Raw genomic sequence first — 25,376 nt, 5'->3', positions numbered from 1 at the left:
GCCAAGTGATGGGACCTTCTCCTTTAGTTCGAGGTCTTGAATTCACTTAAGATGTTTGTACGTAATCTAATCTGGTACATCGGCTTTTGTTGTTGTGATGGTATCTTTTGGGTCATCCTTTGAGACCCACTTCAATTGGACTTAAAGATCCCAAGGCACAATTCAAAGAATGCTCTCAATGCCCTTGTCAGCATTTTCCAATACCACCAAAGCCATATTAGTCAGTCAGCCATTTCATTCTTGCCTGTGTGAAGTTGCTGTGTGCAAGTTAGCTGTTACATGAACCTATGTAACAAAGGTTACTTCAAAAAGCTGTAACTTAGAAGGCAGATACATTACGGACCATAGAACCATAGAAAAATACAGCACAATACAGGCCCTTCGGCCCACCATGTTGTGCCACCCTTCAAACCACACCTATGACCATCTAACCCCTTCCTCCCACATATCCCTCTAACTTAAGTTCCTCCATATGCTTATCTAACAACCTCTTGAACTTTTCCAATGTATCAGCCTCCACCACCACCCCAAGCAGCGCATTCCATGCACCAACCATTCTCTGCGTGAAAAACCTCCCTCTGACATCAGCCTTGAACTTCCCACCCATTACCTTAAAGCCATGTCCTCTTGTTTTGAGCATTGGTGCCCTGGGAAAGAGGCACTGGCTGTCCACTCTATCTATTCCTCTCAATATCTTGTATACCTCCATCATGTCTCCCCTCATCCTCCTTCTCTCCAATAAGAACAGCCCTAGCTCCTTTAGTCTCTCCTCATAATCCATACTCTCCAATCCAGGCAGCATCCTGCTAAATCTCCTCTGCACCCTTTCCAACACCTCCACAACCTTCCTATAATGAGGCGACCAGAACTGGACACAGTACTCTAAGTGTGGTCTAACCAGGGTTTTGTAAAGCTGCATCATCACTTCGCGGCTCTTAAACTCGATCGCCCGACTTATGAAAGCTAACATCCCATAAGCTTTCTTAACTACCCTATCCACCTGCGAGGTAACTTTCAGTGATCTGTGGATATGAAATCCTAGATCTCTCTGCTCCTCCACACTGCCCAGAATCCTGCCATTTACCTTGTACTCCACCTTGGAGTTTGTCCTTCCAAAGTGTACCACCTCACACTTCTCTGAATTGAACTCTATCTGCCACTTGTCAGCCGAGCTCTGCATCCCTCTGCAAGCTTCTACAGCCCTCCACACTATCCACAATGACACCGATCTTTGTGTCATCTGCAAACTTGCTAACCCACCCTTCCACCCCCTCATCTAAGTCGTTAATAAATATCACAAAAAGCAGAGGTCCCAGAACTCATCTCTGCGGGACACCAGTAGTCACAGCCCTCCAATCTGAATGCACTCCCTCCACCACAACCCTCTGCTTTCTACAGGCTAGCCAATTTTGAATCCACACAGCCAAGCCTGCCTGGATCCCTTGGCCTCTGACCTTCTGAAGAAGCCTACCATGCGGAACCTTGTCAAACGCCTTACTAAAATCCATGTAGACCACATCCACTGCACTACCCTCATCAATCTTCCTGGTCACCTCCTCAAAGGACCCTATCAGTCTTGTGAGGCAAGATCTTCCCTTCACAAAGCCATGCTGGCTGTCCCTAATCAGTCCATGATTCTCTAAATGATCATAGATCCTATCTCTTAGAATTCTTTCCAACAGCTTACCCACCGCAGATGTAAGGCTCACCGGTCTGTAATTCCCTGGACTATCCCTACTACCTTTTTTGAATAAGGGGACAACATTTGCCACCCTCTAATCCTCCTGTACCATTCCCGTGGACAACAAGGACTCAAAGATCCTAACCAACGGTTCAGCAATCTCCTCCCTCACCTCACGAAGCAGCCTGGGGAATATTCCGTCAGGCCCCAGGGACTTATCTGTCCTAATGTTTTCTAACAGCTCCAACACATCCTCTCTCTTAATATCTACATACTCTAGAACATTATTCTCACCTACACTGTTCTCAGCATCATCAAGACCCCTCTCCTTGGTGAATACTGAAGAGAAGTATTCATTGAGAACCTCACCCACTTCCACAGCTTCCAGGCACATCCTCCCACCTTTGTCTTTAATCGGACCTACCTTTACCCTAGTCATCCTTCTGCTCTTTACGTACGAGAAAAAAGCCTTGGGATTCTCCTTAACCCTGCTTGCCAAAGCCTTTTCATGTCCCCTTCTCGCTCTCCTCAGCCCTTTCTTAAGCTCCTTCCTTGCTACTCTATATTCCTCACTAGCCCTGTCCGATCCTTGCTGCTTACACCTTATGTATGCTACCCTCTTCTTCCTAACTAGTTGTTCCACCTCTCTCGTCACCCACGGTTCCTTCACCCTACCATTCCTTCTCTGCCTCACCGGGACAAATTTATCCCTAACATCCTGCAAAAGATCCCTGAACATCGACCACATCTCCATAGTACATTTCCCTTCAAAAATGTGACCCCAATTTACCCTCCCAAGTTCTCGCCTTACAGCCTCATAATTCGCCTTCCCCCAATTAAATATCTTCCCGTCCTCTTTGCTCCTATCCCTGTCCATGACAATTCTAAAGGTTATGGAGCAATGGTCACTGCCCCCCAAATGCTCACCCATTTAAGAGACTTTTAGATAAACACATGAATTATAGAAAAATGGGGAGCTATGTGGGAGGGAAGGGTTAGATAGATCTTAGAGTGGGATAAAATGTCAGCACAACATTGTGGGCCGAAGGGCCTGTACTGTGCTGTAGTGTTCTATGTTCTATGGCTTTTCTGTTCTATGTTCTATGTTCTGTGTTATATGTTCTACAACAAGGCTGCAGATGCCAGGATCTAGAACAAAAATAGAACTGAGGAAGTAAAGGGTTAAAAACTGTCACCATACCTCTAGCTGATAGAAAAAATACCTTGCAAGCAAGAGCACGCAAGCTACTGACTCAGTGGACAAGGTGTTAATGACTGTGTCCGGAACCTTGGTTTCAGTCCCGTTATGCTGGACAATAGGGGTACTGGGTGCAATAAACAACGAGTGGGAAGCTTGTCCTACACAATGAGGGTGATATCTGTCTCTGATTTCTTTGATTTATAACTCAATTATGCTGGACAATAGGTGCGATGTCTGTCTCGGGATCTTTGTGGCTTGACCGAAACTCGCAGCGCCGCATGCATTAAGTTGCGTGACATCTGTATAAATTTCTGTCTGCTCCTTTGTACGGAGAGACCTCGGGAGGCGACTCTTAACAAGTGCTGAAGAGACCTCTCCTTAGCGGTGCACTGCTAATAAACGCGTTTTATCGAAGCGACCTCGTGGCACTGTGTTACTTTACAGTGGACAGAAGTGAGAACTTAATTCCAAGACGACAATTTGGCGAGCAAGCCAGGAGTCCAAGACAAGGTTTCGGAAGCGGCGTGAGTGATCGACGGGGATAAAGACTACCTGAGACGGAAGGACCCACAAGGTACGATTCACCTTGATCCCTCTCAGGGAGTCGGACACTTAATCGATCCCTTCGCTTGTCGAATATCCTCTGATGGACTCCTCACGAACCTGTCCGAGTGCCACAGGTAAGAGGGGTTCGAGTCCCCAGTTAAGTTAATTTCGTGTTCGGGTTCGAGTCCCCAGTTTCGGGTTTGGGGTTCGAGTCCCCAGGTTTGGGTTTTAAGTTTGTGAATTTCAAGGTTTTGAGCTCTAAGTTTTGAGATCAGTTCTCCAGTACTGCCACCCTACCTTAGACCTGTTCTTAAGAGGGGAAATCCCCCATGGAAAGGTCAGGAACCTGAAGTGGGTGAAGGAGAGAGACCGATCTTATAGATAATCGCAGCGATTTGTACCACACGATCGGGAAGAAGGCAAAATGGGACAAACTCTCAATAAGTCTGGGTCCAATACCCCACTACCTAAGTTATGTAAAGATGATCCGAAAAATGAGAGTAACTTCTGTAAATTATCGGCATGCCTCAATAAAAAATTGGGAAATGAAATATGGCCACTGGGGGGAACTTGGCATGTGGATAAGTGCCTAAAAGCAGAAGGGCGATTTGGGAGCGCAATGCGAGGGGAAATGGAAAATATTAATGTCTACTTGGAGAAAAATGTCCAAAGACCTAACAAATAAATCTAAACAGAATAGTTGGGAACATAATGCATGCAGAAGGGGAATTAGTGTATGTGATGAAAAGGGAAATCCTAAGAGTTGGGAAGTCCTGAAGTCTCAGTGCGGAGACCACGATGCTGAGAGGAACAGAAGGGAGAGAGAAGGGGTAGATCAAGAGAATAAGGAAAAACGTAGGAATAAAAATAAAAGAAATAAGGATAAAGTGGAGGTACCTCCCGACATGTCTGGTGTGTCCCTGTTGTTCCAAAGTAATGATACGGACGAAAATGAGCAGGATTAGATGGTCCGACCCACAGCCCCTACCTACCCCACCGTTTCACTGCCGCCCCCATATAATGCGACTAGTCCGCAAACCATTCCACTCTCACCACCAATGACTGCTAGTCAAGTCCCGCCCCAAGGACAATTCCATGGCCCTATTGCGTCCCGAACCAGGAATCAGCTTAGACGGAGAGAAAGCCCACATACGAACGGCTCTAAGGCCACAGACGAGCGACGGAACTTTTTGGTAGGGGACAGACCTTTAGTAGATTCTCAGACAGACACCGATTATGACTCTGATTCTACCCCTGATTATGATGACCCTAAAGATCCCGGCCCACCACCTATGTTGAATAAGGTAAAGGGAGCCAAGGTTAAAAAACAATTCCCCAACAGGAGTGTTCCCAATCCCGATCCAACCCAAGCGAGCGCTAATCCTTCGATCCAAATCTACACCACTAGGAAGCCTCAGGAGATGTGCCTAATCATGAGTCAGGCGCCCAACCATAAAACCAACCCAGAGGATTTCATAGATCATGTGATCGGAACAATTCAGATGTACCTGGCCACCCCCCAAGACCTTTTCAGTCTTTGTTGCATGGCTCTTACAACTAATGAGGCGGAAAGGTAGAAAGAACACCTGGCAAACTATGTGGACTGGACAGCCTTTCAGGCGGCCATCCGGCCTCAGGACCAGGTAACCACCATTAGAACTGCCCTTTGCAAAACCCTCCAACAGCCTATTGTCATAACTAAGGTTTTAGAATGCCAACCGAAACAGGATGAGGACGGCCCAGATTTTTGGGACTGTTTCTGTTCATTTTACGGTACCTATGCGGGGGATGATGCCTACAACAGAGGCAATGCCTCCCCCCAGTTTAACGCCCTCCTATTACAATGTATTCCTGAGGGAGTGGAGTCAGCTATCCGCACTAATAACATGAATTGTCCTGACCATACACAACAAGCCATGAGGAGGGTCCTAGTCCACTTCTGGAGTAATGGGCGCGATTCAAAAGCCACAAGGGTAAAACAGGAAATGGTCCAGGGACCCCCTCGGCTCCGACCTCCCTACTCCAATAATACAGGATATCAAATGGAACGGCAGTTTGCATTCCAGGAGAGGTTGACCGGCCTGGTAAAGGATACCCACTGTATCCCAACGATGCAAGAGCCCTAGTGTATGGGCCCCCTTGTGAGCCACCACCACCCCCTCGTAATTACCCAGGACCCTGGCGTCAGGTCGACAGGATGCTATCTTTGTGGGGCACCTGACCATCGGCGTCGGGACTGCCCCCACTACCATCATCGGCAGACTAGACCCCCCATAGACGGCAACATTTTTCAACTAACAACCCATTTTCTGCCTGACTAGCTGTGGGGAGTAGCCATTCCATGTACCCTACCCTCACCGATAACCCGGACGATGAACCCATCATCAATTTCTTAGTTGAGGGAAAGCCGATCCCCTTTATGATAGACACGGGGGCAAATACCTTGACCCTCGAAGTTCCTTGTATCACCCGGCATCATTTTAAACTATCCACTGCCTCGGTTCTATTGAGCGAGTTGGAGGGACAGGAAAGATCCTACCCCTTAACTGAACCTTCACAAGTGAAATTTGGTGATCGGGAATGTCTGATCCAATATGCAGTAACCCCAGACCTAGGGGTTAACTTGGCCGGGAGGGACCTGCTCTGCTCCCTCCGACTCAAAATACAATGCCTGGGTGAAAGAATTACCATTACTGGCCCTAAACCCCATAGGATCCTCTGGATTCACCTCAGTGGTGGACGGTGGACTGCACGAACGGAGATTGTGACCCACCCTTGAAAACCCCTGAACCGCATGTGACGCTCTCTTATGACCCCACGGGGGTCTCAAGAGAGCTAGAAGGGTCGTATGCGCCCTTCCTGGGTAGCATGGTGACTGTCACTATTTTAGGGGAAGTAGTGGGTAAAGAGGGGGCAGCACTTTTAGTTCAAGTGCCTAATGAATTGTGGAATCAGTCAGGCTTGCTGTCTCCTCACATTACCCCGTCAGTTAACAAGGGTCATAAACTGAAGGAGCTGGGATTCCTAGCCCACCAGCTTGAGGCACAGGCAGACACAGGGCTTTACCGAGTTCCCCAGATACTGCCAGAAGGGACCCTGACTTATTACCTCACCCCTTTCTCGATGACAGGCTGTTTATACCACCATCAGCCCCACCGACTCCCTTCGGATGAGCCAACCCCTGATTTACGGGCCGCGTCGAAAGCTGAGGTAGGGTTCACCCCAGTGACCCCAGTCCAAATCCATGTAAGGCCGGGAGCACAACTGCCTTCCGTCCCACAGTACCCCCTTTGGAGAGAGGCAGTTGACGGAATAACCCATTTAATAGATTCATTCTGCAAACAGGGCATTCTGATTCCTTGCCAATCACCTTGCAACACCCCCATTTTACCCGTCCCCAAACCCGGATGGACGGAATGGTGCCTTGTACAAGACCTGTGTAAGGTCAATGAGGTAGTGGAGCCACTACATCCCGTGGTCCCGAAACCATCCACCATTCTCAGCAGCATCCCTGCGACACCTGTATTTTTACTATTGTGGACCTCCGGCATGCAGTTTTTGCAATTCCCCTATCTCCCGACTCGCAGTAACTGCTTGCTTTCACCTTCCAAGGTCAGCAATACACCTGGATGCGTCTCCTGCAAAGTTTTATACGCTCTCTGACTATTTTCTCCCAAGTTTTCCATAAACAGCTCCAAGGGTTGCAACTCTCTGACAAATCCAGTATGTCCATGACCTTTTACTGGCAAGCCCCTCGGAGCCAGCCAACAAAGCGGACACCAATAGACTACTTAACGCACTCCACTCTTGGGGATACGGAATACCTCCACAGAAAGTAAAACGAACCCAGCGTCAGGTGAAATTTCTGGGAACCCTCTTAAGTGTTACTGAATGGCGGCTCACTCCTGAACGCATTGCACCCATCATTGCTACCCCACCGCCCACTATCCCGAAGGGTATGCGCGCCTTCTTAAGTTTAGGAAATTTCTGCAGGCAGTGTCTACCTAACGTGGCCCTCCTTACTAAGCACCTCACACTCCTGGCTTCAAGCCAGTCTGTGGGACCTTTTGAACTTACGGAGGAACAAAAAGAGGCCTTTGATAAGCTCAAACAGGCCCTTGCCACCGCCCCGGCCCTGGGACGCCCTCTATATGACTGCCCATTTCAGCTTTTTGTGAATGTCCTGGAGGACTGCGCTACAGCCGTCCTTACTCAAACCCATGGGGAAAGAAAAAGACCAGTGGCATATTACTCTACTCAGCTGGACCCAGTTGCCAGGGGGCTCCCGCCGTGCTCACAGATGCTTCCAGCCATCTACTCCCTAGTAACAGCAGCCTCCAATATCACCCTGCACAGTCAGTAGTTGTTTATTCCTCCCATACCGTAACGGCACTCCTGACCTCTCATCAGACGCAACACCTTACCCAGGCCCACTTAAACCGATATGAGGGAGCGCTCCTGAATAACCCACTCCTCACTTTTGCCTACTGTATGAGCATGAACCCTGCCACCTTTCTAGAGGTCCCACCGGAGGATCTTGCAGACCCACCACATGACTGTTTGATGCGTAACCACTTTTTGACTGCACCCCATCCGGAACTTTCGGATAAGACCTTCCAGTCAGCAGACATAAACCTGTATGTCGATGGTAGTTCCTCCGTTTCTGAACAGGGAACCCGCTAATGCGGCTATGCCATAGTAGACAACTCCCACGTCGTGGAGTCTGCGTCTTTGCAGCCCCCAGTCTCTGCCCAAAAAGCAGAACTCTTTGCCCTGACCAGAGCTTGTATTTTAGCCAAGGACAAAGTGGCTAACATCTTCACTGATTCCCGCTATGCTTTTGGAGTTGCCCATGATTTTGGCCAACTCTGGGCGCACAGGGGATTTTTGATCTCTACAGGTAGCCCCATACAGAATGTGGCTTATGTAAAGAACCTCCTCCAGATTATCCTCCTCCCAAACAAATTGGCCATCATTAAATGCTCCACTCACCTTTCAGACGCCTCCCTAGTAACACAGGGCAATACAGAGGACAGACACAGAGGCTAAATTGGCAGCACGCCAGGGGCCTAAGATCGTTTCGACCACGGAAAAACAGACCATTGCTTGTAAGCCAAAGGTAACAACGCAGGGCACCCCAGACATGGTCACTGTGCATCACTTACAGAGGGACGGCCGGACTCAGAAAAACAAACGTGGAAGGCGTACAGGTGTACACACTCTGCGCTACACGGCATCTGGATTACTCCAGTCGGTCAGGTATGTATACCTGATTCTTTGTTACCAATGCTTATTGACTGCCTGCATTCTGACACCCACCTTGGCAAGGAGGGAGTGAGTAACATTTTACTACAGACCTGGTGACACACCAGATTGGAGGAAGCAGCACAAGGCAAAATACGATCATGTTTGATATGCCAACAAACCAATGCTGGGAAAGGGGTGAGGTGTACCCCAGGCAAAACCCCCTTGCTAGCTGGTCCTTTTGAATGTATACAACTCGACTTTATTGAATTATCGCGTGTACATTGTTACAAGTACTGTCTTGTTATTGTTGATGTATTTAGTAGATGGATTGAAGCTTTTCCAACCACCAACAATAAGGCCTCAACGGTGGTGAAGTTATTGCTTACAGAGGTTATACCAAGGTTTGGGGTACCCCGACAGATAAGTTCAGACAATGGTCCCCACTTCATAGGGAAAATAAATAAGGAATTGTGCGATCGAACAGCAGTTCCATTGCACCTACCACCCTCAGTCAGCAGGTATAGTAGAACGAGCTAACGGCACCCTGAAGAATAAACTAACTAAATTAGTATCAGAGACGGGTCTAAATTGGCTGAAGGTCCTCCCCTTAGGATTACACCACATAAGAATTACCCCCCCCTCGGCTACTGGGGTGTCGGCTGCCAAAATCGTCTATGGATGTCAGAAAAGAACCCCATGGGACGCTGACACCCAGCCCCCCACCCAGGTTGACCTTAATATCATGGGGGACTAACTACAAAGGTATTTCAGGCAATTTACGTCCTCTCCAAAGTTTCTTCATTCACAGGTGGAGAGTGCCTTTAAACCACTAGAAGGACAGAATGCGGAACTGCCTGACATGGAAATCAGAGACTCGGTACTGATACGAGATTGGGAGCGTCCTAAATTTGGACCTCGGTGGAAGGGCCCCTTCCAGATACTACTCTAAACTCCTACAGCCATGTAAGTACAGGGCCAGGAACGCCGGATTCATCTGAGTGACTGTAAACGATGGCCGCCGGAAGAAAGATGATATTTCTTAGACTCGGACTCGTTATCATTACTAGTACTCTTGCGTAGGCATTAGAGGATAATTTGTTTTACAAAGTACATGTGCAGCTACATGGGAATCGCACCGTTTGCTACCGCTTGGCAGAATCAGTGGAAGGCTTTTTTGTAGCCACACCAAGCTGGAGCTCCAGGGCCCTCTTAAAGTACGAACGCTCAAAAACAAAGTGTATTGGGCAGACGGGAACTTACGGGACAGTGCTGCCGGGAAAATGCTTGCAAAGAACAGTAACAGGTCCTAGTAGCACAACCAACCACCAGTCCTTCTCCTGCTGCTTCGCTGGTAAAGGATGGGGTTGTGGGACAGTGATCGTACAGCATATGTTATCTACTTGTACAGAGAGAAAATGTGGATTTAAGGGGGATGGTTTAGGTGTGAGTGCGCTGCCACTAGATGTGTTACGTTACTTGCAGGGAAGCGATGGGTTTGTGGGGAAGGGAACGGGACCCACGTGAAATTGTCTAATGTCTCTTTAGAATGGCTAACCAGGGAGAATTACCTAAGAGAGCATGGGAGAGATGTTGTTGGATTCTCTTGGTATTCTCAGATGCGCAGTCCACAGCAATCAGGTAATGTAACCTGTTACCGGGCTAAGGAAGGGTATGTGTTCCTCTTTAATGGTACTTACACTACCGCCACCCCCACTCTGCCAGCCTGGTTTGCAATGGGAACGATCGGGCCGGTCACGGTCCCCTGTCCCCAGAAGGCTCATGTCCGATGAAGACTTGTGGTGTGGTCAGTTAGTGAGGAGTTCTGTGAGGACTTGGAGGGATCCTATTATGTTGGGATCTCCCTTATCGTCATTAGGCTATGGGTTTCTGAGTATTCTCTCTCTGGGGGATTTGGCAGAAACTATAGCTGCAAAAAACCGGAACTACCTTATTTGTGGACTGGCCGTGCTGGGAAACAGTACTATGAAGGGCCTGGAGGCAGTGAACCGGGAACTGGCGGAACTTCGACTTTATGCCCAGCAGACCCAGTATGCTGTGGGCTACCAGTTGGCTCAGCAAGGAGGAGTATGTGCCATAGTAGGGGACAAATGTGTCACCAATGTGAGAGATGAGTCCTACAACACTTCGCATGCCATTCAGGACATTCAGAAGCAAGTAGATAGCTTTAGGCAGGGACTTACAGGAGGGATGGGTTGGTTGGGGTGGCTACTAGGAGGATTGTGTGCATCATACCTGCTGCATGGAGCAGTGGGGCTAATTGTTATTATTATAGCATGCTGTGTGGTGCTGGCCTAAGTACCTGCTGCAAGGTCCTTATTAATAAACTCTCGGCTCCGTTCTCGGCACCACTCTTGGTTATCATGTAATGATAAAAAGGAGGGAATGAGGAAGTAAAGGGTTAAAAACTGTCACCATACCTATAGCTGACAGAAAAAACACCTCGCAAGCAAGAGCACAGAAGCTGCTGACTCAATGGATAAGGTGTTAATTACTGTGTCCAGAACCTTGGTTTCAGTCCCGTTATGCTGGACAATAGGGGTACTGGGTGCAATAAACAACGAGTGGGAAGCTTGTCCTAAACAATGAGGGGTGATACCTGTCTTTGAATTTCTTGATTATAACTCAATTATGCTGGACAATAGGTGCGATGTTTGTCTGGGGATCTCTGAGGCCTGACCGAAACTCGCGGTGCCGCAGGCATTAAGTGTGCGTGACAATATCTGTATAAATTTCTGTCTGCTCCTTTGCACAGAGAGACCTCGGGAAGCGACTCTTAACAAGTGCTGAAGAGACCTCTCCTTAACGGTGCACTGCTAATAAACGCGTTTTATCGAAGCGACCTCGTGGCACTGTGTTACTTTACAGCAGACGGAAGTGAGAACTTAATTCCAAGATGACAGAACACTGGAAGAACTCAGAGGGTCAAGCAGCGTCTGTGGAGGCAAAGGGTGTAAGTCACGTTTCAGATCAAGTCCTTGCATCAGGACTGAGAGGGAACAGGAAAGATTGCCAGCATATGGTCCAACGAAGGGGGTGGGAGAGGCTGGCAGCTGATGGGTAGATGGAGCTGGGTGAGACACTGGGTGCTGCTTGACCCATTGAGTTCCTCTAGCATTCTGTTTTTGTTCCAAGCTTTAACATCCCGGTGATGTGACAGGTGCCTTTCAAATGCAAGTCTTCCACTCTTTCTACTCTTTTCCGTCAGTACTGTTGGGAAGGTAAAGATTCTACCAGCTGATGGGTCAATTAGAAGTAGTGGATGTGGAGGACGAATGGACGGAACAAAGAGGTCTCGCAGACCAATTGACCAATGTAGACAGTGGATCAGTCACAGACTGGGAGACACAGGTGTGCCAGCGGCAGTTACTCCTGCTTCAGCTCAGAAGCTGGATACATCAGCAGTGGCCCATGCAGCTTTGTGAACCTCCAGCTTTCTGAACTCCTGAGGTCTGATCAACCAGGTCAATGGCGTGGGGCTGGGTGCTCGCACTTCCAAGCCTTCACATCAGCCAGCTGATCCACGTCACAGCTCTGCAGAGAGTTCTCGGCGCACCTGCACTGCTGAAGAGTGAGTGAGGAAGGGACGGGGTCCCTGGCTCACACTGGGTCTCAGGCAACTGATTTACCTCTGGGGGAGATTTAGTGGGATTTGAATCTGCATTCATTACAGTGGAGAGGGGGAAAGATTTGTGAGGCAGGTTTTTTACACAGAGTGGTGGGTGCCTGGAACGGGCTGCCAAGGAAGTTGGTGGAAGCAGATACGATAGCAACATTTAAGAGGCATTTAGACAGATGCCAGAACAGGCAGGGAATGGAAGCCGATAGATCATGTGCAGGGAGATGGAATTAGTTAGGTTGGCATCATGGCTGGCACAGACAATGTGGGCCGAAGGGCCTGTTCCTGCGCTGTACTGTTCTATGTTGTATGTTTGGAGAGACTAAGTGAAGGAAAGCTACAATGAGACCTTTAATTCCTAGCATGCAACCTTCTACTCATCCCTAAACTATAAACAGTACAGGACACTGATAACAATCATTTTATATTTCCAGAGAAACTAATTATAACTCTCACAGGTTGCAAGGCTGAAGTATGTTGTGCTTTGTATTGTGGAAGAATATTCAATCAACCGACAGGCATGGCAAATATCCTTCCGTTGTCCCGGAGAACAGCCAGGTAGACTCATAAATTACTCCAACAAGAAGTACATTTTGATATTACAGACCCAGAGAAATGCCATTCCTGGTTAATGGTACAGTAACAAAAATATTTGACAATAATGTTGGGAAATAACTCCTGAGCATTAATAATGATTAATCGTTAATCTACGCAGTTACAACACATTAGCAGATGCAGGAAAGTTAAAAACCTCGGTGTAATATTGTGTCCTCTCACTTTTGCCAATTTGCTAAGTTCATAGAACGAATGACTGTTTCAATGGTCAGAAATATCAGACTCTACAAAGTATGGTCCTAAGATTGAGGTAGAAAGTAATCAGTAGAGACTCCTCTAATGCGACCCTGTACATGGGAAGATTTGATCAAGGTACAATGAATTATAAATTGTGACATTACTTTCCACCAAAGAAGTGTTACGTTGGGGCAGATCTACCACTGCGATGACGGCCCTAATGCCAGGACTTACCTGTGTATTCCAGCCGAAGTCCCAATGTCCAGTGAAAGAGGTGGTCTAAATCAGTGTTGGCATCTTCCACTTAGCACCTGCTGTGTAAAGAGATCTCACTGTATATACTGTTGCAGTGATCAATAAGTAGCTTTCCTTATTTATATTGGTCCAGAGAGAGTAAAAGTAGCAAACAAAACCTCTATAAAATGCATTTATAGTGTGGTCACTTCACTTTACCTCAGATGAAAGTCAATTTCTCTTTGTAACAAACAGCAACCACACTTATAATTAAAGGGGAATTGAAATCTGTAGGCAGTGATGGTGAACTGGGAGGGGCTTGGAGCTTATCATGTTCTTTGAAAGTTGTTGAAAAGTCTAACAGTTTGTACCAAAGTGCTTTACCTCCATCGACCGCTCTCGAACTGCATGATGGAAATGTTGCAGAAAAGTGGAGGATAGTCAAAGTGGTTTGTCAGGACTACGCTGCAGCAACAAAGCTGGAGCAGGAGATGGAATAAGTTCAGGTAACAACGTTTCCTACTGTGATGGGTTTAGAACCATGAGAAGTTCTGATAAAGGATCTCAACCCGAAATGTCATCTGTTTATTTCCCTTCACAGATGCTGCCTGACCTGCTGATTTCCTCCAGCATTTTGGGTGTGTTGCTGAAGTTCTCTCCACTTGGAGAGACTGGGCTGGAAAGAGGATAAATTCAAGATAGCACCTGAGTGAAAAGCTTCTGTGCACAACCATCGGTGAGAAAACATTTCCTTTGAGGGGTGTAGACTTAACAGGAGGAGCCAAGAGGACAGTGACTTATATGAAGAACATTGTGAAAACCGGCTGAGGTTATGAGTTCCATGCAAATACACTGGAAAAACTATTCAGAAGCAGATTTAGAACATCGAATGTTCGGCACGGGAACAGGCCCTTCGGCCTACTTTGTCTATTCCAACCATGATACTGATTTAAACTGCACATTTGCCTGCACATGGTCTGTATCCCTCCATTCCCTGCTTGTTCACGTGTCCGTCTGAATGCCTCTTAAACATTGCTATCATATCTGGTGTCGCCACTTCCCCGGGCAATCTGTTTTACATGAACAACATTATCTGAGCTTCCCCTGTTAAATCTACACACCTCAAAGCAAATGTTTTCTCACCATTGGCTGTGTTCACCCAGGTAAAAAACTTGTCCCGTGAATCTCCTTTAAACTTTCCCTCTCTCAACTTAAGCCTATGGCCTCTAGTATTTGTAATCTCCATCCTGGGACAAACACGGTGGCATAACGGTTAGCATGACGCTATTACAGCACCAGCTATTGGGATTCAACTCCCATCGCTGATCTAAGAAGTTTGTACGTTCTCCTGTGACTGCGTGGGTTTACTCCGGGTGCTCTGGTTTCCTCCCACATTCCAAAGACATAGGGATTAGTAGGTTAATATGGGTGTAATTGAGCGGCGTGGGCTCATTGGGCCGGAAGGGCCTGTTACCATGCTGTATAAATAAAGTTTAAAAAGTTTGCCCCTCATAATTTTATATATTTCTATCAGGTTGACCCTCAGCCTCTGACACTCCAGAGAAAACAATCCAAGTTTGTCCAACCTCTCCTTATAGCTAATATTCTCCAATCCAGGCAGCATTGGAGTGTATTAGCTATAAGCAGAATTGCATCCTTGAGGTCAAGAGATGAACCCAGCCTCAGAGAAAGCAAATGAGATGTGTCACGCATCGTGAGCGTGGTGGTTCAAATTGAAGTCGTTTGTGAGATAAAAGGACAGAATGAGAGTGCAGGTCACAAATACAAGGAAGACCAGGAGATACAGCAAAAGCTGCATACAAAGGCCAAGGAAATTCCAAAGATGAGGATGTTGACGGGACTTGAGGTACTGAGTTATAGAGAGACGTTGAGCAGGTTGGAGCTTCATCGGAGCGTAGGAGGATGAGGGCTGATCTTATAGAGGTGTATAAAATCATGAGGGGCATAGGTAGGGTGAATGCGCACAGTCTTTTTCCCAGGGTTGGGGAATCAAGAACTAGAGGACATAGGTTTAGGGTGAGAGGGGAGAGAGTTAATAGGAACCTGAGGGCCAATTTTTTCACCCAGGGGTGGTCCGTATATGGAATGAGCTGCCAGAGGAAGTGGTTGAGGGAGGTACATTAACAACATTTAAAAGGTACTTGGACAGGTACGTGGAGAGGAAAGGCTGAGAGGGATATGGTCCAAACATGGGCAAATGGGACTGGTTTAGATGGGAATCTTTATCGGCATGGACGAGTTGGGCTGAAGGGCCCGTTTCTGTGCTGTGTGACTCTCCGATTCTATGACATGAGGGTGATGGATTTGTGGGAGGAAGCAAGTTCCACAAGAGGGAATCATGTTCTGCTTTGGGTAAAATATGTAACAAAAGTAGAAGGAGCAATGATTTTCCAAAGGAATCCCAGGGAAAAGAACCACCTGAACAATTAATGAGGAACCTGGAACATTGCTACTTTTGTTGTCAACGAGGTCAGTGCTTTTGCTTGTGGATGATGAGTGTGTTATATTTAAAGGCAGGCAGGGACTTGAGATCCCAAATCAATATGGGAGCCCAAGGTGAAGTCTGTGCTTCTGTTTCATCTGCACAAGGGCAAGCACCATTCTTGCAAAGGTGGAACTTCTGAGTGTGATTGAAGGTACCTCCTGGTGAAGACCAGGAATGAAGCTGGATCAGTCTGGAGACTATAAATGCACATTGGACTGTAAGATTGTGAATGGCATGAGTGTGAGACCACCGTTGAGCCGCACGACATGTGTGAGCACAGTGAACCGGAGATATGATATACGTGATAAATATCTGAATAAAACTCTCTCTCATCCCTGGTGAAGGGGCTCAGAGGTTTAACAGGTGAAGATGCAGAGTGGGTCTAACAGAGTGGCACTGGAAACTGCTGAAGGAATAGTTATGAGTGCACCAGTTCTTAGATGTTACAGCCCTAAAGAAGAGGTAACCCTACAAAGTGATGCAAATCACTCTAGACTTGAGCAATGTGATGGACAGCCAGCTACCTCTACATAAAGGACACAAGTGGAGAAGGAACTCTTGGCAATGGTGTTTGTCGGTGACCATGTATCCATGTATAGTCCCATCTGCTTGCATTTGGCTCATAATCCTTTAAACCTTGCCTATCCATGTACCTATCCAAGTGTCTTTTTATCTTTACAATTGTATGCACCTCTACACTTCCTCTGGCAGCTTGTTCCACATACCCGCCACCGTCTCTGTGAAAAATCTTGCCCCTCGGGTCCCTTTTAAATCTTTCCCCTCTCTCCTTAAACCTATGTGCTCTAGTTTTAGACTCTCCTACCTTAGGAAAAAGACCAACGATTCACTTTATCTACACCCCTCATGATTTTATAAACTTCTATAAGGACACCCCTCAATCTCCCACACTCCAGGGAAAATGGTTCCAGCCTGTCCAGTCTGTCCTTATAATTCAAGCCCTCCAGTCCCGCTAACATCCTCGGGAATCTTTTCTGCACCTTTTCCAACTTAATCACATCCTTCCAAGAGCTGGGCAACCAGAACTGCACACAATACTCCAAATGTGGTCTCACTAACAACTTGAACATTTGTAATGATGTCCCAACTCCTGTACTCAATGCCCTGACCAATGAAAGCAAGCATACCAAACACCTTCACCACCCTGTCTACCTGTGTCACCACTTTCATAGAACTATGTACCTGTACCTGTACTCCTGGGTCTCTCTGTGCTCCACACTCTCCAGGGCCCTACCGTTTACTGTGTAAGCCCTGCCCTGGTTTAACTTACCAAAGTGCAACACCTTGCACTTATCCAAGTTAAATTCCATCTGTCATTCTTTGGCCCACTTCCCCAGTTGATCTACATCCTGTTGTTACCTTGGACAACCTTCACTGTCCACCACACCACCAATTTTGGTGTCATCTGCAAACTTGCTAACCACGCCACCTGCATACTCTTCCAAATCTGCTTTATTATTCTTCCTTTAAACCACTTTACATTTCTCCACATATTCAGCACATATTTATATAGAAAATTCTATCAAACCAAGTTCAAGATTGTCCCTGTTGTCCTTGGATGACAGGTGAGCTTAATGAATACATTACAACATGTGACAGTTGTGTAACACATCAGAGTCCTTCCACGTAATGTTGTGGATGCACTGCAGGCAAAGGTTGGTACTGATCTTTGTGAATTTTGCTGACACTCTTGTGTGTGTTCATTACAGTAACTCCACTGAAGTAGACAGCCTGCTGCTAGTGTTTTGAAAGAACATTTGTCAGATTAGAACAGGTAACATCCTGGCTACTAACAATACACCACAATCCACATCACAACAACTGCAGTGTTTGCCGAGATGGAGAGTTTCTGACACGTGATATTATTACCTCCATCTCAGGCAGCCCCACAGGATCAAGGATCCCTTGCTTCCTCTCCGGTTGTGTGGGTACTGAGGTGACTGCTGAGGCTAATGTGGGAAGTGCAGACCCTTCCACAGAGGGGGCAGGAGGTGTCTGCTGAGGTGAGCAGCTGGGTAGTTTATGAGGTTATGCTCTCCTGTCATTTACACTGGGGTTCTGTGTGCTCTCAATGCAAGGATTGAAGGCTATCAATAACTTCCCTAATGCCCCTCTCCACTTCGAGGGGTTAAGGGCCAGAGATCCCCAGGAGTCAGTGGGGATGTGGCATCTTTTCATGTAGGCTCTGGGCACATCTTTTCCTCTGCTCCTTTGGTAGTGTCTTTCCATGACAGAGTTTCAGGTGAGGTCGAAGATCAGCCATGATAACAATGAATGGTGGAGCGGGTTTGAGGGCTTAAATTTAAATTTTAAATTTTAATTTTAATTAAATTTTATTTACAGCATAGTAACAGGTCCAACGAGTCCATGCCGCCCATTTTAAACCTCAAATTAACCTACCCGTACATCTTTAGAATGTGGGAGGAAACCGGAGCACCCAGCAGAAACCCACGCAGACACAGGAGAACGGACAAACTCCTTACAGACAGCGACGGGAATCGAACCCCGATTGCTGGCGCTGTAATAGCGTCGCGCTAACCGCTACACTACCGTGCCCTGAGGGGTGAAATGGCCTTGTCCTGCTTCTACATTCTTCAGCCTTCCCATGACATGCTTCCAGGAATTTGCAGTGGCAGCATTGATGTTACCTTTCCAATGCTTTGAGATACCTACAGTAGGTAATCCAGGAGTCAGACACATACAGGAGGGCAAAGGTCACTCCTCTCTGGCAGACCACGAAGCCTGTGTCAGGTCTGAGGCCTTGCTCTTCAAACACCCTTTTCCACAGCTAATTAAAGGCCAAGCTGGTGCATTGATGGTGAATTTCATCACTGATGTCTGCCTTCACCGAGAGTGGCTCCTGAGGTATGGGAAGTTGCTCACCATTTCTGGGGTCTCGACTTGAACTTTATTAGTATGGGGCAATGTTGGACAACAGGATGCTGGTGGAGGACTTCAGTTCTGTGGATATTAAGTGTATATCCACTACCAAATGGTAAAGCAGGGAATGGTGTCAAAACCACTAAGAAAATGCACAGCATCCAGTAATTTTGAAGGGTGTTTGATTGGAGCAGTACAACAGGTGAAGGGATAGGACCCAGTCCAGCACAGAGACCATGGAGTCAAGGATACTGCTTTCTGCCCCAGAGGGAGCACAGTGAAGATTCACCAGACTGGCTCCTGCCGTATTGAGGAGAGATTGAGTGGACTGCACCTGTATTCACTGCAGTTTGGAACAATGAGAGGAGATCCCCCCGAAGCTTACAAAATTCTTACACTGTTCAACAGGTTGGATTCAGGGAGCATGTTCCTCTGATGAGGAGTCCAGGACCAGGGGCACTGTCTCAGAGGAAGGATTCAGCCATTTAGGACTGAGGAGAAATGTCATCGTGGGGAGGTGATGAATCTTTGGAATCCTCAATCCCAGAGGCAGTGGAGGGTCATTCACTCTGTTCTTTCAAAGCAGAGATCGATAGATTTCTGGATATTTAGGGAATCGAGGGATTTGGGGATAGTGCCGGAAAATGGCACTGAGGTCGAAGATTAGCCATGATGGAGCAAGACGGAGGGGTGAAATGGCCTTGTCCTGCTCCTACATCCTTCTGTTACAGAAGGGAATGAACATTTCTCTGGGTCCAGCGTAGCGTTGCTTGGCCTTTCTGGGTTGGTGAGACTAGCATTTAGAAGATTTATTCCACCGGTGTCAGCTGGATACATAAGGAGGAATCTTTCTGCCTCACTTGGAATATCAGATGCTCCCTGCCCCCACCGCCATCCCAACCCAAAATCCTAAAATATAACACAAAGGGAATGGGGACTGAGATTGGTGAGAATCTGACACCTTTGCACCTGACCACAGATGAGAAAGTGAGCGTCACTGACTCATAGATGCATCCTTTACCGAGACACAAGCCACTCACAGCAATCTGGTACACAGTGACTCACAGCTATCCACTGTCCAATTTTCAGAGCCAATTGATGGCATGTGTGTGCGTCCCTCCCTCCCTCTCTCTGAGATGTCTTACTCAGGACTAATAAACAACGGTGAGAGGAAACTACGTGGAAGGATCACAGAGAAAGTGAATCAGTGCAGAAGGTTCATTCCTACCTATTGCCGTTAGTTCCGTCTGTGGGGTTGACCCTGTCCCTGGGCATGCCAGCGCACACGGTGCTTTGCTGGACGGAAACTGTGTGTTTAATCTGTTACGTTCATTCTAATCCTGGGCACATGCCACAGTTTAAGAGGCCAGAGCACAGAGAGCCCTGTTATAAAGGAGAATGTGTCAGCTCCAACATATTGCACAGATTTCCAGAACAACCTTCATTGTTTATCGCCATGGTTGAGATTAAGTGAAGCCCTGCAATGAGTGATTAAAAATGGATTTAAATAATGAAAGGACATTGGGAGCAACGACCCACCTGAAAACGGCGCAGGAACCTGCCGGTCTGATCTGAGGGGGTCTTCACCTCATTCACCATGCTCCAGTGGTGCTGACCCCACACCTGTGGTGCAGAACTCTGCTCCTTCTAACCATCAGTTCCCACGGATTCCCATTTGAGAACAGAATATCCTCTTTACCTGCTCACCCTAAGATAAACTCCCATCGGCTGAATTAGTTTCAGGCTGGATTAGGCACAACCCTAGTCACTACAGTTTAGCAACTCTATGACCACTTTGAACACTTTGCACTGAAGTAGACTTTGCTTTATTTTGTTATAATTGCGTTCTTTCTTGTAAAAATTGTTTAATTTATGTTTAATTTAAGTTTTTTCTTGTGAATGCTGCTTATCTGATGCTATGTGCCTGTGATGCTGCTGCAGTTAAGTTTTTCACTACACCTGTACACACATGGACTTGTGCATGTGACAATAAACTCGACCTTGACTTTGACTTTGACTAGTTTTCCAACATGTCTGGCACAAACTCCAGAGTACTTTTCATAGCAGGGGGTGGAACGGCAAACCTCAGATCTAATTCTACGCTTGTTATTATTCCATTAATCTTAGAATCAGCATGCAGGTAATCTCTCCGAATGTTTTAATGTGGTTGTGAAATCGATGGGCAAGTTGCTGATGGAGGTGAATTGTTCAAATTCCAAAACTCTGACAGAGGTTGTCACGGAGATAGCTGATGACCACACTTTTGGGACATGAATCGCAGCTGGGAGCTGGAAAATGTTCTGCCTTAAACACCAAGAAAAGGGAAAAGAGGCAAAAAATGGAAATCCGTAACCAGCTCATAAATATGTCTGGGTCTTATATTCAGATGATAAAAAAAGAAAACAAATTAGCGTAAAATATTTGTTAGACCACAGTTTAAAGATTACTGACATTTCTGACAACCTCTTTATTCGATGGATGCTTTTGGTAATGACTATGGCCAGTGAAATGAGGCCATGAATGGAAGAACACAGAAGTTAAAAAAGGATGGATCTATTCATTGGACAGGAATTATTTCAAGCAGAAATTTTGAAGATCTTCAAATTTGCGAACAGTTTTCAGAAGGTAAATAATGAAAGATTGTTTTCACTGATTGGTTATCAAGACTTCTGTACTGTCGATTGGTTATCCCTGTTAACAGAGCTCAGTGTCTCTTCTGTTGCTACGTAGACCTAAAGGCAGAGGCTTCATTTGTGAAGTGTTACAAGATAAGGGGTAGATTTCAAGCTGAAAGCAAAAGAAGGAAATCCAGTGAGCTGATCAGCTATAATAATCAATAAAGGGATGTGGAGAAGTAATTAAAGGTGGAAAAAGGAACATAAGAGTAAAATAAAACGTGCACTGGATTGCTAAACCAGCATGAAAAAGATACATGTAAATATATTAAGTAAAAGAGGGGAGCACAAGGGGATATGGATCCGTACATGTCTTGGAGTCAAAAAAATAGGAGCGTATTTAAAATCTGTTTCACTGTGGAGAACTTAAAGACAGAGATAAGGGTAAAAGGGAACCGAAATATTAATCAAAAAATGGAACTTAGTTAATTTATTATCATGAGGAAGACGGTAACATACAGAATGATGGAACCTGAGGAAGGAGGTCAAAGGAAGTAGCAGTGGAAAATTGTAAATGTATTTGTGCTAATTTTCCAAAGCTCTCAAGCATCAGGGATCATGCCTTTGAAACGGAAAATGGCAAATGTCAACCCATTCTTCAAGGGAGCAGGGCAGAAGAAACCAGGAAAAGATGCACAAATCTGTCATCCGGGCCTGAACTGTTGAAGTCTTGGAAAAGGTGTGCTCCGATTAGGGAGAGTCAGCGCGGATTTGTGAAGGGCGGGCCAGACCTGACCAATCTCATTGATAATTTTGAGTAAGCCATGGAAATGGAAACACAACGTTTCTATGAATGATCTTTAAAAGGAATCCGAATTCGGCAAAGCTCCTCAAGTGATTGCAAACAAAAATTACAACAATTGAGTTGAAGAAAATCTTGTGACATGGGTTGACACTGGGAGATAGAGGGAGAACAAAAATCTGGTTGTGCTAAGTCACATTTTCCATATAAAGAACAATCATGAAAAAATAGAGAACCTTATATCCAAAACTACAGATTAACTGAACTGAACTAAAATGGGTGGCTGTGGAGCTGTGAAAACAGGAATGGGTAAAAAATGCCAGTTTTAGTAATGGTAACCATGACACCATCTACATTTTGTCATACAGACTCTTCTGGTTTGCTAATGTCCTCCATGAAGGAAATCCACTGCCCTTACCTGATCTGGCCTGTGTGTGACTCCAGACCCACCAATGTGGTTGACCTTTAACTGCCTCCTCAGTTCAAGGGGTGATTAGGGATCAACTATGAAAGGTGGTGCTGCCAGCAATGTAACTGAATGGTGCTGTTGAAAGAGCTGTACAACCTCTTGTTCCGATGTTCTGAGACTGCTGTGCTCCCTCAGCAACAGTTAATCCGTGTAGGTTGAATTGAGAGGACGGCTGAACTCCTAAGCTGCTAAAAGCCTGTATGGTGGTCGTAAGAAGGGCACGAGGAACTGTGAGTACACAATGTGAGTACACATTGGCATCTGTTGCTAAAGCCGGTTGATTAATTGTTTTAAAATGGCAGTCAACACTGGAGTGCAGAGACACTCCTCACCTGTAGTCCCTGGAAGTATTTTGATCCCCCTCCCTCACCCCGATTGCCAGGTCTTTATTGACACAGTTTGTGTTTCCTCAGTTGATGACAACACTCTCCTCTCTCTCACTCCTCCCTCTCTCCTCTTTTCACTGGCCATGTTCTCCCTACACTCTCAGTCCTGATGCAAGACGTCATCCTGAATCGTCGACCACCCCTTTGCCTCCATGGGTGCTGCTCAACCCACTGAGTTCTTCCACTAGTTTAATTTTGGCTCCAGGTTCCAGCAACTGCAATCTCTAGTGTCTCCACTCTCCTCTCTCCTCCTCCTCTTCATTCACATTCTCACCCTCCCCCTTAGTCCATGAGAAGACTTTATCCCTCCCCTGCTTCTGGTTGCCCAGCACACCTAGGAGAATGCATGGTACAGCAATTCACAGCGGCAAGGAAAAGCAGTGCTGACCAATCACCGGACCGCTGCATGCACCAAGTTTATCCGTGTCACAGTTGAATAGGAGGCTTGCACACTTGACTAAGCTTAAAAACCATCAGTTTATTTATCAAACAAATGGAGATGTTTTTTTAAAGATAACAGAAGGAGAAGCTGGTATCAGGAAAGCACAAAACGATGCCACGTGTGGGCGTAATGTAGCGGTACTCCTGGCAGAGATTGGGCATGATCCATGTAAGTGGAAGAGGTCTTGTTTATAGATGGTGTGCAGAAACTGAAGGTTACTTTAGTCCACAGCTCTTAGAAGTAGGTGAACGTTATAAGTTTGGGACAATTTGTGAGTACCTTGTTCATTAATAAAACTGAATGTGTATTGTAAGACTGGTGCCTTTTTGGATTATGCAGTACTCAATAGGTTTTTGTGTGTTCTGGAAGGTGAATAAACTCAGTCATTCAACCTTCCATGTAAAATTGCCACATTGGTGGAGATGTCACCAAGAATGCTCGAGAATTTCATCCACCATAAACAACTGGGAGAGATGTTGTCCACAGTAAGAGAGCTGCAGCAAAGTCCAAGACTACGAAACGGAGTCTGGGACTCACTGATGAGACCATTTGCAACAGCCAGCACTCTCCACAGACTTGCCACAGTATAGCAGAGTCAAGAACTTCCGTTGCCAAACGAAAAGTCACGACTTGACAGCCTGCAGATCCAAGGTTAAGATAAACAAGGAAAGCAATTTAAATGGCAATTCAAAATGGTAACAGCGTGGGTTTATTGTTTGAAAGTTCATTCAGGAAATGAGGAACTAGGATTATACAGTAAATTACGAGCAGTAATGGCAGCAAACAGACTTTCAGGTAATGATGTTAATTAATAACCCATGTGTTGACCTGCTAACTGATATTGTCAAAGAATGTTCAATAATATGTCAAGACATTTACCTTATCAAGTTTTGCCAGATTCATTGATGGAAAGCACCACTGAGCTAAAATATCCTGTTGTGCAGTTTTACAGATATCAGGGTAAATAGAGAGCACAGTGCAAAACTGACACAGAGACTACAACTATCCACTATTGAAGCAAATCAGGAAAACAAGGCCAATTTTAATTGGGAAGGGCTGTCAGAGCAACTGAAGCCAGACTGGAAGAATGTTTTCAGTAAATTGGCAAACTGGTAAACTAGTAAATTGTTTTATTATTGGCACATGTACCGAGGTACAGTGAAAAACATTGTTTTGCATGCCATCCACACAGATCATTACATCACATCAGTACATCAAGGTAGTACAAGGGAAAAGCAATAACAGAATGCAGAATAAGGTGTTACAGTTACAGAGAATGTGCAGTGCAGACAGACAATAAGATGCAAGGCCATAACAAGGCAGATTGTGAGGTCAAGAGTCCATTTTATCGCATACTAGGGAACCGTTCAATAATCTTATAACAGCGGGATAGAAGCTGTCCTTGGTCCTGGTGGTACGTGCTTTCAGATTTTTGTATTTTCTGCCCAATGGGAGGGGGAAGAAGAGAAAATGTCCGGAGTGGGTGGGGTCTTAGATTATGCTGGCTGCTTTCCAATGAGAAGTGTAGACAGAGTTCATGGAGGGGAGGCTGGTTTCCATGATGTGCTGGGCTGTGTCCACAACACTCTGCAGTTTCTTGAGGTCTCAGGCAGAGCAGTTGCAGTACCAAGCCGTGATGTATCCGGATAGGATGTTTTCGATGGTACACCTGTAAAAATTGGTGAGGGTCAATGGGGACATACCGAATTTCTTTAAGTAGAGGCGGTGGTGAGCTTTCTTGGTCGTGGCATCTACGTGGTTGGACCAAGACAGGTTACTGGTGATCTTCACTCCTAGGAACTTGAAGCTCTCAACCCTCTTGACCTCAGCACCGTTGATGTAAACAGGAGCGTGTGCACCGTCAATGACCAGCTCTTTTGTTTTGCTGACAATGAGGGAAAGGTTGTTATCATGTCACCA

General features: G+C 46.2%; 1 protein-coding gene across 7 annotated transcripts in view; it reads right to left on the bottom strand.

Moving 5' to 3' along the window:
• The window catches only part of LOC127583786 (ATP-sensitive inward rectifier potassium channel 1-like), a 50,594-nt gene that overhangs the window by 5,112 nt on the left and 20,106 nt on the right, over positions 1–25,376 (bottom strand). For 2 of the 7 annotated variants that reach the window (XM_052040133.1, XM_052040137.1), the window contains exons 2-3: positions 19,971–20,125; positions 13,339–13,415 (exon numbers count right to left, since the gene is read on the bottom strand). The gene's annotated coding sequence lies outside the window, so the exon portion shown is untranslated. Of the gene's footprint in view, positions 1–13,338; positions 13,419–19,970; positions 20,126–25,376 lie in introns of all 7 variants that reach the window. The other 5 variants (XM_052040131.1, XM_052040135.1, XM_052040134.1 and 2 more) reach the window with 3 other exon arrangements.

This window comes from Pristis pectinata, chromosome 27 (assembly GCF_009764475.1).
Source record: "Pristis pectinata isolate sPriPec2 chromosome 27, sPriPec2.1.pri, whole genome shotgun sequence".
Lineage (NCBI taxonomy): Eukaryota > Metazoa > Chordata > Chondrichthyes > Rhinopristiformes > Pristidae > Pristis > Pristis pectinata.
This window is presented reverse-complemented; position numbering and strand designations above follow the sequence as displayed.